The sequence below is a fragment of the Podarcis liolepis genome (genome assembly GCF_965112155.1).
Source record: "Podarcis liolepis genome assembly, chromosome: 8".
Classification (NCBI taxonomy): Eukaryota; Metazoa; Chordata; class Lepidosauria; order Squamata; family Lacertidae; genus Podarcis; species Podarcis liolepis.
Genome location: NC_139560.1, coordinates 80,022,523 through 80,038,122, shown reverse-complemented (window position 1 = coordinate 80,038,122; position 15,600 = coordinate 80,022,523).

Genomic DNA, 15,600 nt, shown 5'->3' with positions numbered 1-15,600 from the left:
GACACTGACACACACTGACACAAAACCCCACACATACACTAAGTAGAATAGAAGCATTGCCACTGGACCCCACCCCGCTCCACCTCTTTCCCCCTTTTCTTCCCTATATAACCCTAACGACTCAACAAATGAAACTGATCGGTAGAAAATGTAACTTGAAAAAAGAGACATTTCACATACTTTTGTAAACAAAGAAATCTTTAATGAGAGAGAGAGAGAGAGAGAGACTGATGTTACAATAAGTACAGAAATTTTTGAGTAACAGAAATCTCTACATTATCACTAAATGGACTAAATTGATCATGAGAACATGGGTCAGCAAGCTAAGGCAATTGCCTTCTGGATCCAGCCCACAGATGGTCCGGGAATCGCTGCATGGATCAGCATGGGGATTCTAATCGTTTGGGCTGCGCCACCCCCCCCCACACACACACATGGCAGGCGGTGCCTCCTCCCTCCTCCTCCGGGCTTAGAGGAGGAAGGGGGCTGGACTTTGTTGAGCTGCGGTTGGCTGAGCGCCATTTTAAGCAGCCCCTCTCCGGAGCCAGCCCTTTCACAACGCTCATCATCCCTCCGCCGCTGCCAGCCCCTGCCACTTGCAAGGCACAGGAGCCGCGGTTGGCTGAGCAGCAGCCCTTTCACGCCACTCATCCATAGCTGTCAACCGTCCCTTATTTGGCGGGAAAGTCCCTTATCCCAGCGCTGTGTCCCGCTGCTGTCCCTTATTGGTGATGTCCCTTAAATTTCCCGGGATTCAAAGGAAGCAGCTCCTCTCCCTCCCTCCCTCCGTGCCAGCCAGGGAGGAGGGAAGCTCCAACTGTGTTGCTTGGCTGCGTTGCTCACCCAATAGGGAGTCTAAGAACGACTGGGGGGGTGGAGCTTTCATGCCTTGCGCCGATCAAATCGGCCGCATTGCCTGGGGACTCGCCTTTGCTCAGCGCTTCCCAGTGGAGAGGTGACGGTGGTTTTCCTCGCTGCATCCCCTTTGCCGGGTTGCTGCGCTGTGGGAACGGCCGCTTGAGGCTTCGTTTGGCTGTTGGCTGGGCTTTCTGCCTTTGGCTTGGAAGGGCTCAGAAGTTGAACATACCTGTGCTTGGGAAATCCCTTATTTTGGCTGCTGATCCCTTATTTTCGAGGCTGCTGGTCCCTTATTTTCAAATCTGTAAGTTGACAGCTATGCACTCATCGTCCTTCAGCTGCTGCCGCCGCCAGACCCTACCGCTCACAAGGCATAGGTAAGCAGCCATCAGGGCTCATCTGGTGCTGTGGAGAAGGGAAGGGAGAGTCAGGGGGATTTCCCCCAAAAAATATAGTCTGGCCCCCCACAGGGTCTGAGGGACAGTGGACCAGCACCCTGTGGGAAAAGTTTGCTGACCCCTGAGCTAGAATCACAGAGCTGGAAAAGTCCTCAAAAGTCACTTAATACAATTCCATGCCAACACAGAAATCTGCTATGTCATAGAAGTGCCAGGCAACCTCTGCTTTGCCTGGTCACATGGCAACGGTCTATACTACTCTCTTAGCCTTTTGGTACCTTTTTCTGGTCTGGTTGTGGAGGTAGAGGGTAGCAAATCAAGTGGAACTAATATAAGATCAAGGTAATGACTGTTTTCTTGGAACATCTGTGTCTTTCTCAACACACAGCAACTCTTCGTTTCAAAGACTTCCTTCAGCAATTGCTCCACTTAGCCACTGATCTGAATCTGCCATCTGGAGTTTGCATGTGTTACTCTCAGTGACTTTCAGCACAATATTTTGAGACAGCTCACGATAAAACCGCTTCCTGACGCTCGTCGCCAAACAAACTTTTCCACAGGATGCTCTGCCTGGTGCAAACGTGAGATCCTATGGAAACAGCATGCCAACAGCCAACTCTTGAGCAAAAGCTGGAGTGCAACAGAAATGACAGCACCACAGTTTTGCCTAAAGGAAAATTCAAAGCTTCAGCACAAGGAACCATCTCTGGAGGGATTCAAGGGGATTTAAAAGAATGTTCAAAAGAATGGTGAAATTTAACAGGGGAGGGAAAATGCACATCTCATTTTGTGTAAAGTTTGTTTAAAACACAGAGCACTCAAAGGATAAAATTTACAGCCTGTAATGCTTTGAAAGAGAAAGTGATGAAAATGATGTATAGATGGTATATTACACCAGTGAAATTAGCTAAAATGTATAAGACAAATAATAAATGTTGGAAATGTAAAGAAAAAGAAGGAACATTTTATCACATCTGGTGGGAATGTAAGAAAGTAAAGAACTTCTGGGAAATGATATATAATGAGATGAAAAAAAACAGAAGCCTTTTTACTTGGTATTATAGGCCAAGACCTTAATAGACAAGATGTCAAACTATTCTTAAATGCAACAGTGGCAAGAGTATTGTTAGCCCAGAAATAGAAGCAAGAAGAAATTCTGATGAAAGAAGAATGGAAGATGAAATTAATGGACCATGCAGAATTGGACAAAATGACAGGAAAGATTCAAAACCTGCAGGACCAGAGATTTACAGAAGATTGGAAGAAGTATATGAATTATTTGAAGAGCAACTGTAATCAACAAATTATGCTAGTAGGACTACAAGAAGTTTTGTAAGGAGAAATATGCAAAGTGTTACAAAGTAGAAAAGGAGATATTGGTTATGAGTTTGAAATGTAATAGGGAAAAATAAGAAATGCATGCTAAGAGATTAGCTTGGAAAATTTCAGACAGGACTGATGGAAGTCAAAAAAATTGAATAAGATGTAAAAGTATGTTTAATTACTGTTGAAAATGGTATGTTAAAAAACTAATAAAAATTATGTATAAAAAATAAAACACAGAGCACTCCCTCCTCAAGCTGACTCTGCACATAGAGAAGGCTGGAGAGGTTTCAACAGTAGTGGTCGGTGGGGTGGGGTGCTATTGTCTACCTGGCTTCCCAAGGTGCTGTCGGTAACCAAGGGGGAGAATGGTAAATGTAAGGTGGAGGAGCAATCAGTGTGGTTTGACAACACCAACCTCCCTGCCGCCTTGCCCCTCTCAGTTACTGGCAGTAGCCTCCATGTTAGAAAGCCAGGTGTGCTGGTCCTGGGGGGGGGGGGGTTACCGTGCGGCGTGGTCTAAGTCCGGTCCTAGGTCGAGGGTAAGGAGGCTGCCTGTCAGGGGCGAAGCAAAGGCCAAAGCGAGGAGTCAGGCGTGGTCACGGTGCCGGCAGGAACAGGTTACCAACGATGTTGCTCCCGCAACCTGGGACTGGGCAGGCTGGCCTTGATCTCCTCTGAGGCATAGGGCGGCCCCGGTCCACAGGTGCCTCGCCTCCCCTGGCCTGGAGGCGAGCACTCCACCTGAGAGAACTTAGTTCCCTCCGCCTCTCTGCCCTGAACCTCTGCAGCTCAGGAGAAGCTGGAGGGTTACTGGACCCAGAGGCAACCTCACCTTCCCCTGACAGGGCTGGGAGAGGAGCACCTGCAGGCAATGGGTCCTCGATCACCTCCGGAGCCAGAGCGGATTCAGCTGGTGTCTGCTCCTGCACAGGTGAGGGCCCTTCAGATTCAAGCCCCTGCCCCGGCTCAGCCGGCCCTGGAGGCGGGGACTCCTGTGCAGGCTGGGATTCCTCAGGTTCAGCCTCTCCTCCCAGCAGTCCTTCCTCCTCTGGTCACTGCTGCAGAAATACAACCTGACTGCCTGTCTCAGGCACTGAGGTCGTCTGCTAGGGATTCCCGCACGATGGGGTTGGTGTTGCCAGCATTTACGTCATGTTTACAGACATCTTTGCAACACGTATTTGTTCTGCCAGTGGGCCTGGTGCCTGAAGCCAGTTCCCCGCAAAGCATGCCCTTGGGGTGTTGAGGCATCGTGAATCCCCCCAAAAGGAGCATTCCAGGGACATGGCAGGGGTGGAAACAGAGAAGTGGGACTTAGGCTGGATCCTAAGCCCATTCAACTCAGTCATGTGACACAGTGTGAAAAACACTATTATAAAGGTCTGATTTCCTTTTGCCAGGCTTAGGCAGACCAGCAGCAGCCCCATCACAGAAGGAGGAGGAGGAGGAGGAAGAAGAAGAAGAAGGAGGAAGAAGAAGTTGTTTTATAAATTGTGTGTCTTTGTTTCTTAATATGATCCTTTTACATGGTTTTGTATTTATGGTGTTATATTCTACATGGCGACTTTCTCAAGGAGTTGAAAGATTCCATCAATGGTGTGTCTGAATTTTTTTTACATATCATTTGGAAAGACAGGTGAACTAAGGCCAGTGTACTGGAAGAAGCAAGGATCACCAGTGTGAAAGCAATGATTCTTCAACATCAACTTCATTGGACTGGTCATGTTGTGTGGATGCCTGATTATCGCCTTCCAAAGCAACTACTCTATTCTGAACTTAAAAATGGAAAGTGTAATGCTAGTGGTCAACAAAAGAGGTTTAAAGACTCTCTCAGGGCAACTCTAAAAAAAAAAATGTAGGATAAACACTGACAACTGGGAAACACTGGCCTGCGAGTGCTTCAATTGGAGAACAGTCTTTACCAAAGGGGCCGTGGGCTTTGAAGACATCCGAACTCAGGATGAAAGGGAGAAACGGGCTCAGAGGAAAGCACATTTGGTAAACCCTCACCTTGATCAACTTCTGCCTGGAAACCTATGTCCCCACTGTGGAAGGACGTGTGGATCCAGAATTGGCCTCCACAGTCACTGACTCACTGTTAAGACCGTGTTCATGGAAGACGATCTTACTTGGCTATGAGTGATTGCCAAAGAGGAGGAGGAGGAGGAGGAGGAGGAGGGGAAGAAGAAGAAGAAGAAGAAGAAGAAGAAGAAGAAGAAGAAGAAGAAGAAGAAGAAGAAGAAGATTGTGACTGGCTGTTATTTTTATTGATCATATTTTAGTAATTATTTGTTGTAATTGTAAAGAGTGAATTTCTGTTTATTATTTGCTGGTGTTTTGAGTGTTAGTTTTATTGTGTACTACTATATTCTAATAGATTATTGAATACTACTTTATTTTATATATGTCATTCCATTTTAAAGTTATGTTTTAGTATGACTTTTTGTGTTGGATCAGTTTATTCTAAGATATGTGCTCTTTGTTGTATATTTTGTTGCTGTAAACTGCCTCGTGTATAACAATATTAAAATATTAAAATTAAAAGTGAAATGAAATGTGAAATGAAATGAAAATGAAGTGGTGTAACTTTATGGAGCTTACCTTTATGCCAGCTTGCTTTGCACCAGCTTCTTGTGCCTAGGATTGCTCCCTCAACATGCAATTTTGAATATTTAATGCTGTAGAAACAGACCTTCTTTTAAAGCAACGTATAATTGTGTGGGCTCTCAGGCTCCAAGTCCCTTGCACTGAGTTCACAAAGTCGTGGGGAACATTGCTTTTCAGCCAAACAGCCACCTGCAGTGCAAAACTCAGAAATGCCAATTGAAATTAAAGGCCTTTTTAATGTCATCATTTATTCCTTGTGACAAGTGCCTCTTACTGAGTGAACTTTAAGAAAGTTCGGATTTCATGTATCAGCAATGGTTTCCCTCCAAGCTAGATACAAATGGCATTTCACAATTCTTTCAGCATCCTGGACAGCTAATCTGTGAAGGGGAAATGAGACCTGGCTCCAAATATCAATTCACCTATAGTATCCGACAAATGAACTAAGTGTCAAATGTCAGAGTGGCAGCTGAGACAGCGAGAATGAGAGGAATTCAGTGGAAATGTATCCAAAGTGAAACCTTTAAGGCAATATGCAGGAAGGCAACGGAGGAATATCAATGGCTCGCATCTCATATATTCAGGCGATGCATGCTCTCACCAGGGGTGTCCCTAAACATTTGACTTGTAGAAGGTAAGAGTGAATGAGAGGCTTTATTAAATATGTGTGGAAATCCCTTAAGAAATTTTGCTTATCCTATCAAGTCTCTTTTAACTTTCCTCAAAATTCATAAGGGTGTTTAACCTGAGGAGGACCTTCCAAATTCGCTCTGAAGCTGACTGCAGCTGAAAGTCAGCATCACACAAATATGCACAGAACCCCCTGAGGTGGTTGGCTAATTTCATTGGATTTCTTTTGACTTCCATTAAAATCCCTGCAGCTGTTTTGGCTAAAGGCTGAACTGGATTACGCATCATTCATACAATTAGCAATTGTGTGAATTGCTTTTAAAAAAATTATATTGTAGATGCAGGGTTGAAGGACGGGAGATTGCAATCTGGTCCTCTCTGGAATGGGAGTGGCAGGGGGCATGACCTCTTTGCCCCTGCTCCCCAGCGTGATGCTGATTCAGATCAAGTTTCCTTTACCAGCTATTTACACTGAGGAATTCTCCCATACACTCCAAATAAAGATTTCCCTCCAGTATAAATAGAGGGTGCAGAGGATACGATCCTGATCAGGACAGCAGGTGGAGGCAAAGAAGTCCCCCAGATCCAGTTCTCTGTGACTACACATTCTCATTCTGCAAGCCATCCATGCAATTTTAATTGCATCAATATTTAAAGCAATATCATATCAATTTAAACAGTCACGGCTTCCCCAGAAGAATCTTAGGAACCGTAGTAACATAAAGGTTTTTAGAGTTGTTAGGATATCCCTATATTCCCCCAGAGAGGTACAATTTCCAGAGTTCCCTGTGAAGACTGATGGTGGTTAAACCACTTTGAGAACTGACACTTTTAGGTACAGACACACAAACACACCCCAAGTATCACGTCCCCCCCCCCTCTCTCTAAAGAACAGATGAACAGTTTATTCAAAACAGAGAGCTGTTGTCATGCTCTCTAGTAATTGAAATATAGTTGTCCAGTATAATACTGGTGAAGCACCTAAATCAGTGATGGTTCCTGTAGGGCTGCCATACGTCCAGAAAATCCTGGACATCGCTGGGATTTCAATCCCTAAAATGGCGACTGGATGGAATTAGTTATGTCTGTTCTGAACATCCAGGGAAACCCGAACATAAGCTCGCGAACACATCCCACACTTTCTGGAGCGTAAATTATTGGTACAAAAATGTCCCTTATTTCAGAACCTCCTTGTTTTCCACAAGACAACTGTTTAACTTCCACTCTTCTTTTGCCGATTTTCTTAAAAGTAGCCAAAAAAGAGCAAAAAAAAGCTCCCCCCCCAAAAAAAAAAAAATTGAGGGGGGAACTTTTTTGTCCGGATTTTCACTTTCTGAAATATGGCAAGCCTAGGTTCCTACAGAATTAATGAAATACTTGGTGAAGAAAAGACATAACAATATAAATCAATAGCAAGAATTCGTTTTTGAATGACACATTACAGAAGACATTAGCATGAATTGTGCCCACTCAACTCATGGTAAATGGACTATTTGATAGGGAATTAATTCCCTGACTGGGAAACTCCATTTGGATGATACAATGCAATGGGAAGATATAACTGCATAGACTTATGTAGGTCTGCAGTATCAGCATAGAAAAGGGAGATGGAACAAGTGACTATTACTCATCTTCCATTTTCCTTCTGTGCAACTGGCCTAACAATATAGTCTCTAACAGAGCTGTGTTAATAAGATAAGGAAATATAGTAATATACCTAAGCCTTGAACATTAGCTGTGCTATGGATAAATCAGACTCTAGAGATAATGATTATGGAGCAACATCAATAAATGATTCTCAGCGAGGGTCAAATTAATGATTTGTTCAAGTTGCCAATGCAACTTCCCTCCCCACTTCAATTATCCAGTAATACATATGACCCTGTTATTGTTTTCCTTCAGGCAGGATTCAGATCCTTTCACAGAGTTCCATAAGTGAAAAGAGTGAGGACATTGGCTGCTGTTTCTTTAGCTCTCTTTGTGTGTTACTTGTCTGTAGGCCAATTGTGTGATGACTGCGGAGCAGGGATGCGCTTTTAGCCCCAACTCTTGACTTTGCATCTACTTCTTGGAACTAATGTGTTGCATGTGGTTGTGAATGGAGCACGGGAAGGAGAGCAACAGGAGCTGAGCTCTGCTGCCTACATACAGCAACTCCTAGATGGCATTTTGTCCTTGAGCCAACGTGGTGTAGTGGTTAAGAGCAGTGGACTCATAATCTGGTGAACCGGGTTCACTTGCCCGCTCCTCCACATGCAGCTGCTGGGTGACCTTGGGCTAGTCACACTTCTCTGAAGTCTGTCAGCCTCACTCACCTCACAGAGTGTTTGTTGTGGGGGAGGAAGGGAAAGGAGATAGTTAGCCGCTGTGAGACTCCTTTGGGTAGTGATAAAGTGGGATATCAAGTCCAAACTCCTCCTCTTCCTCCTCCTCTTCCTCCTCCTCCTCCTCTTCTTCTTCTTCATGAGCCTGAGAAGGTGAGGACACAAATTGACCAAGGGAGACTGGAGTGCTGACAGACAGAAGTGGAGAGTGGACATTCTGGATTGGAAAAGGTATTTATTGTTTATTTTCATTTGAACTGAAATGGAGACTAGATAGATCATCTCAGGAGGATGGGGTGGGGGCTGCCTTGGAGACTGAAGAAAAAACACTGGTTTGGGAAGTTTCCAGTTCCACTCCAGCATTTTGCCCTTAAGCCTCCAGGGCAGTCCCCTCTCACTTGCTTTCCCCTGAAATAATCCAGCTGAAAACCAAAAGAATGGGCATAAAAAATAACTTTGGATATGGAAAAGAATGCAGTGATGGAAGGAGAGGAAGTGTGTTTAAGAAAAATAGAGTTTTCCACAGTAACATTTGGATTGAAGACAGGGCTACATTGATTCACAAAAGGGCCTTCTGCTTCACCACCTACCTGCCCCAAGAAGACAATGAATACACCATTTGCTTTTTAACTATTTGAATCTTGAATTCAGCCAAGTATGAGCATCTGAACAGAACTGTTAAATCACTTTTGAACCCCCATATGACGCCTACGTCTTGCACTGAATATAGTACTGCCAGCCTAAGCAGGTGAAAGATCTTCTGTAGCATACCTGCTTCACAACTCATGAAACTCAAATTCTTTGCATGGGTTAGGGTTGGCACTCTGGAAGGGCAGGGCTCATGTGCCTTTCACAGCTGTGTGATGGACAGAAATGAAGCAAGGCAAGGCTTGTCTCGTATGAGAAATGCTTCCCCTGTTAGCATTTTATATGTCAGGTATCTTATGACTTGAGTCTGACCCCCGAGTTATTTTGGGGCACTCCACCCCCTCCACCTGCAACACAGGGCAAAAAATTGCATACGACATACAGTTTATGTAAATTTTATGCAAACTTTCTTCCCCCTGTCGTGAGTGCAGAAGAGGACTCAGCCCACATACAGTATTGGGAACCCTGCCCCAACCTTCTTAGTGAGCATGGATGGTGCTATTTTAGCTACATAAGAATCAGCCCTCAGAGAATAAATACATATGATGTTTGCGGGAGATTGGCAAATATGAAGGAATTACTTCCAGATCCTTTGAATGTTTGCTGATAGCAGGCTGTTGCTTTAAGCTGGTTTCTTCTTTCAGAATTCTAATTCTTAAAATACTTTAATATCATGAAAAGTGCTTAGGGCTTTAATAAGTTTTGTTTATCACTCCCCAGACTTTGCCCTCATCCAGTTTCATAAATATGCCCGAGTCATTCATGTGATGTGCTCAGCTCCTGATCTGGGAGCTCTCTTAATGCTCTGCAAGCATCCTGTGTTCTATTACTGGGATTATTATTTTGCTGTTACAAGCCGTTAATAATACCTTACATTTATACAGAGCCTTGTATCTTGAAAGCATTTTGTAAATTTATATATGCAAATGATAAGGATTTAGGCATACTTTTTATTTGGGGGAAAAATCACTGAGGATTATATTACACACTCCAGGTGTGAAATTCAATAGCTCGTTCACTATATGCAGAAATAATGGTGCCACAGGTACAACAATATTGGGATCATGGGCCGTTGAAACCCGGGTAAATAATATTTGGAATGTGGATCTATCAGATCACCTTAAAAGGTAAAGGTAAAGAACCACTGACAGTTAAGTCCAGTCGCAGATGACTCTGGGGTTGCGGTGCTCATCTTGCTTTACAGGCTGAGAGAGCCGCCGTTCGTCTGCAGACAGTTTTTCTGGGTCATGTGACCAGCATGACTAAGCCACTTCTGGTGCAACGGAACACCAAAGCCAGAGCAGCACATGGAAATGCCGTTTACCTTCCCGCGAGAGTGGTACCTATTTATCTACTTGCACTTTTTGGCATGCTTTTGAACTACTAGGTTGGCAGGAGCTGAGACCGAGCAGCAGGAGCTCAGCCCATCACAGGGATTCGAACCGCCAACCTTCTGATCAGCAAGCCCAAGAGATTCAGCAGTTTAGACCACAACACCACCCACGTCCCCTTACTAGCTATAGAAGGATAATTAAAGGCACTTCAAAGATAGACACTTTTAGCAAGACTTGGCTTCTCTTCTTTTCCTTTATAAATGAGACAGAATATACTTTTATTCCACCCACAACACACGAATCTCTGCGGAAAGGATACTTGAACTGACAATACTTAAACAAACGTATTGCTTGTATACTGTGTACTGCATATGAAACTTAATAAGAATGTACCACTGGACAAGCTTCTGTAGTTATATGTTGTTCTTGTATTTACATGAAAATCAATAAAAATATTGGGATCATGGGCTGTGGTTTACAATGTGCTAGCGCTGATGCTGCTACAATCCCAGAAGACCTGGTCATTCATTAAACACTAGGTTGAATTGTTTGTTAGTGCATGTAATAAGCACTCCATTCTAATGTGGGGCAAAGACAAACTGGCTGGCAGGTGCCATCTTGTGAGCCTGATTTCATAAAATATTCTGATAGCATGTTAATATGTAAAGGTAAAGGGACCCCTGACCATTTGGTCCAGTCATGGCCGACTCTGGGGTTGCGGTGCTCATCTCGCTTTATTGGCCGATGGAGCCAGCGTACAGCTTCCGGGTCATGTGGCCAGCATGACTAAGCCACTTCTGGCGAACCAGAGCAGCACACGGAAACGCCGTTTACCTTCCCGTCGGAGTGGTACCTATTTATCTACTTGCACTTTAACGTGCTTTCGAACTGCTAGGTTGGCAGGAGCAGGGACCGAGCAATGGGAACTCACCCCGTTGCGGGGATTCGAATTGCCGACCTTCTGATCGGCAAGCCCTAGGCTCTGTGGTTTAACCCACAGCGCCACCCGTGTCCCTATGTTAATATGTAGGTGGCCACTTACCACGTTGTCTTAGGGCTAGCTTATATATATATTTCAAGCATTCAATAGCCCCTCCTCCAGCCCTCAGAGGAGCATCCACTATTAAAACAATGGGGAAAATGAACTATCTGACAATAAAACACATCGGAACAGCAGTAAAATGAGGGCTGCTATACGTCTGGGATAATCCTGGACATTACCAGGATTTCAAAGGCAGAAGTGACGTGTGGTGGGAAGGTGGTGGTTTGTCCTGGATCTCTGGCAAGTCAATCAAAAAAGATTAATAACAACTTGGCGGTTTGTCTTAAAAAAACCAACAAACAACTTTCAGTGGTTTCCTTTTTTAAAAAAGCTCAACAATTTTCGGGATGTCCTGGTTTTTACTTTTTGAAATATGGCAGCCCTACATATCAGAAAACAGTGTACTGCTATATATGCCTGCTCAGATGTAAGTGTAAAGGGACTTTGGGAAAAAGCACCAATGCAAAAGCCAGCTCCAGATGGCTGGAATGCAAAACAGGATGTTGTTGTTTCCTACTGTACTGTTGGAGAAAAGGAGGAGCCTATTCTCTGTACTGAGCACTGGATGTTAGCTCTGAGTGTCATCTGACCTGTGCTGGAAGTGCAGGGGCGGAGCAGTGACTCTTCTGCTGGAGTCTGGAGGGTACAGACACGTTTTCTCTGTACTGCTGAGTGACAGGAATAAAACATGTAAATAGGACTCCTGTCTGTCTTTCTTCCCCTCCCTGGGGTGAATGCAGGGAGGGAGAGGAGGAGGAGGGTGTGTTCTCCTCACGTCTGAGGAGAATCGCCAATTTATGACCTTGCCTGCCGGAGGACGCAAACGGAAGGTCAGCAAGGATCCCAGCTGAATGCCTGGACTGAGGCCGGTGTACCTCTGACCGCGGCTGGAATCCTGACAGTATATCTTTTGCATGTTCTTGAAACTAATTCATTTTTAACATGACCCATACTGAATGGGATTAGGAGGATTTTGTCCATGTGTGTAATCGCATGTGTTTTACTGTCACACTTAATGCTTGTTTTAAAAAGCACCAGCATAAACACAAAGTGTCCAGCAAGAATCATATTGTGTACTGCTAACCTGACTTGGCACCTACAAAGGTGACTGGGTAGAACCCAGACTTAATTAGAGATGACCTATTGATTTCAATTGGCCTACTTTAAATCTGGATCAATTCACTGTTGGATTTAAAAATGAAATGTTTCAGCTGAATATGAAACCCTCTGATACGTTTACTAAATTTTGTTAAGAATTTGTTTAAGAATTCCATTTTGACATTTGTAAACTACTTTGAGGGTGGGTGTGTTTTAAACAATCAAGCAAAGTATGAATTTTGTGCAATAAATTAATCAAAACAAATTGGCAGATCAATAACAACAATTATAGGGACACAAAAAGAAACAGGTTTCATATATCAACAGTGATGGGTTGTATCCAATGTTGGCCATACTCAGAATAGACTTAAGGGCATGACTAATTAAGGTCCATTGATTTCAATTGGCCTATTCTGAATAGGACTTACTTGGACGCAGGTTAATATTTGGTACATTTAGGAAGAGCTGCCCTAGCTAATAAAAAAGTTTATATAGTTAATAAAGAAGAAAATATGAAGCAGGAGAAATAGGTGACAACACTAAGGTACAGGAACTATTATAGAGTAACCCTGAGAAGTTGAAAATCAGAAATACTGTACAATATGTTAAAGAGTAATTAGAAATTAAGGAAAGGGAACAGAATATGTGACGTCATAAAATAAGCTGAATGATATGATGAACCAATCACTTAACAGATCATTGTACTGAGGTCTGTTCACCTCATGAAGAACAGTGTGCAAGTAACTGTTGATATATATCTTGCAGTTTCATAATCAATCAATACGATTGACTCCTTTGAGAGTGGTTATTACAGCTGCATCAAAAGTGATTGAATGATCCAATCATACCCAATTATACATTTAAGTCAATTTCATGGCAAGATCATTTACACACTGTAAGAGGCTACAGGGAAGGGCGGCCAACTAGGGTTGCCATATTTTGAAGAGCAAAAAAGAGGACACATTTGCCAGCTTCTACTTTTAACTATGGGTCACTATGACAACTCTACCCATGAAAAAGAGGACATGTCCTGGAAAAAGAGGACATATGGCAATTCTAGGCTCACAGGAACCTTTCGTTATTTCATTTATTTATTCCTTGCTGCAGTGCATACAGTTTGGGAATTCTGGAGCTAAAAAACCCGTTATGCCCCCCACACCGGCAATTTCAGAGCAGTCTCATTACTGCCTTAGTAATATGGCTTCTTCTGTCGTCCTTTCATTACCTGAGTCCTAGTGAACCAATGAAAATCTAACCGTTACAAATACCGGGGGGAGAGGGGGAGCCTTAGTCTTTTAATTACAATGGTACTAAAAATAGCATCCTAGTTCCAGGCAAATCAAAGTTCTTTGTTTTCCTTTCCAGTGTGCACTTCATGATAATCATGCTACTTGTTGTAAACAGTAAACTGAGCCAGCTAGTCAATTAGCCAAGCACTCTATTAATCTTTTCATAGAAAGAAACATTAAATTCAATTAAAATCCCTCCACTTAAAAATGGTAATGAGCACCCTGATCCAGAGATATTTTGTTTAAGAAGGGGGATCTGGATTTAAGCCAATTTCATTCCTTTGAAGTTTACGTATCTGAGGGTTCATGTGACATAACTTGATACAATCCAAGTTATGCTAGTTAGTCGATTTCACCACGTTACATATTTATGCAAAATAATCAATTAACATATTTATGCAAAATAATCTATTATTAATCATCTATTTTGGTATCATAAGTCAATATGAAAACAGGGTCATTACAAAAATAAATTCAATTCTATTCTTATATGATGGCATTGTGTGTTCCAGTAGCTAATAAATAGCATAACTTTGGTAGATCAAACAGATTCATATTTTGGATCAATTAAATCACTTATATTTTCTGTTTCCATTGATGCCATTTGCTGCTTTCTTGTGACAGGAGGAGTTAGGAGTTAGTCACAGGTCCAAACTGTATTTAAAACCAGTAATAAATTTATTATAACAGGTTTTAAAAAACAAAGACTACAGTGGTACCTCAGGTTAAGTACTTAATTCGTTCCGGAGGTCCGTTCTTAACCTGAAACTGTTCTTAACCTGAAGCACCACTTTAGCTAATGGGGTCTCCTGCTGCCGCCGCGCCGCCAGAGCATGATTTCTGTTCTCATCCTGAAGGAAAGTTCTTAACCTGAAGCACTATTTCTGGGTTAGCGGAGTCTGTAACCTGAAGCGGCTGTAACCTGAAGCGTTATGTAATCTGAGGTACCACTGTACTGTATTCTGTTAAATAAAGCTGCCATTATAGGGTTCAAAGGCAAGTTATAACCCACTGAGATGCAGCCCCTAAAACCTGGGTCTTTGTGCCATTTGATATCTGTGCTGCAGGTGGACAAAATCTGAACAGGGCACAGAGCACTTCCAGCAATGAATAGGGCTGTGGGAAACATTGTTTTTGGTCTTGCCAAACACTGATGAAATAGGAACTTGCATTGCAAGTTGGATCATCTTATAAGATGGTCCAGGTTGCGGACAGGCCCTCAACACAGCTCCACGCTCCACCCCAGCGTTGGTGGAATGAGGCTTTCCATGCTGTGGTGGCACCACGATCACCCCAGGCCTCCTTGGCCAATCACTTTGAGTGGGGTGATCGTGGGGAGGTATATAAGCGGCAGCGTGTCGTGTGCTGTGCATCTGCTTTGCGCTGCCAAACACCCGGGCCCACCCGCCCTTTTATTTTAGGTCTCCTCTGGCCTTGCTTTGGACTTTGGTTGGTCGCCTGTCTTGGGATGGGGGGTGGGTAGGAATTTTTCCATTTGGCAGATTGGCATGTGCTGGTCCCGGGGGCTAACCAAGAGGCGAGGTCCGAGTCCAGTCTGAGGTTGAGGGTGCAGTATGGAGGCAGTCCGTCAAATCTGAAGATGGGTCCAAGGCAGGGAGTTGGGTGAGGTCAGGAGCTCCAGCAGAAAAGCAGGACAGGGTGCAGGCAGAAACAGGCTACCAACAATGTTGCTCCCGCAACTTGGGACTGGGGCTGGCTGGCTTTTATCTGCCCCAAGGCATAGGGCAGCCCCGGTCCACAGGTGACTCGCCTCTCCTGGCCTGGAGGCGAGCACTCCTCCTGCGGGAACTTAGTTCCCTCCGCCTCTCTGCCCTGAGCCTCTGCAGCTCAGGAGAGGCTGGAGGGTTACAGACCCAGAGGCAACCTCAGCTTCCTTGACGGGGCTGAGGGTGGAGCACCTGCAGGCAATGGGACCTCCATCACTTCAGGAGCCAGAGCAGACTCAGCTGATGCCTGCACCTGAGGATCCAGCACAGGTGAGGACCCTTCAGGCTCATGCCTCAGCCCTGGCCCAGCTGGTTCTGG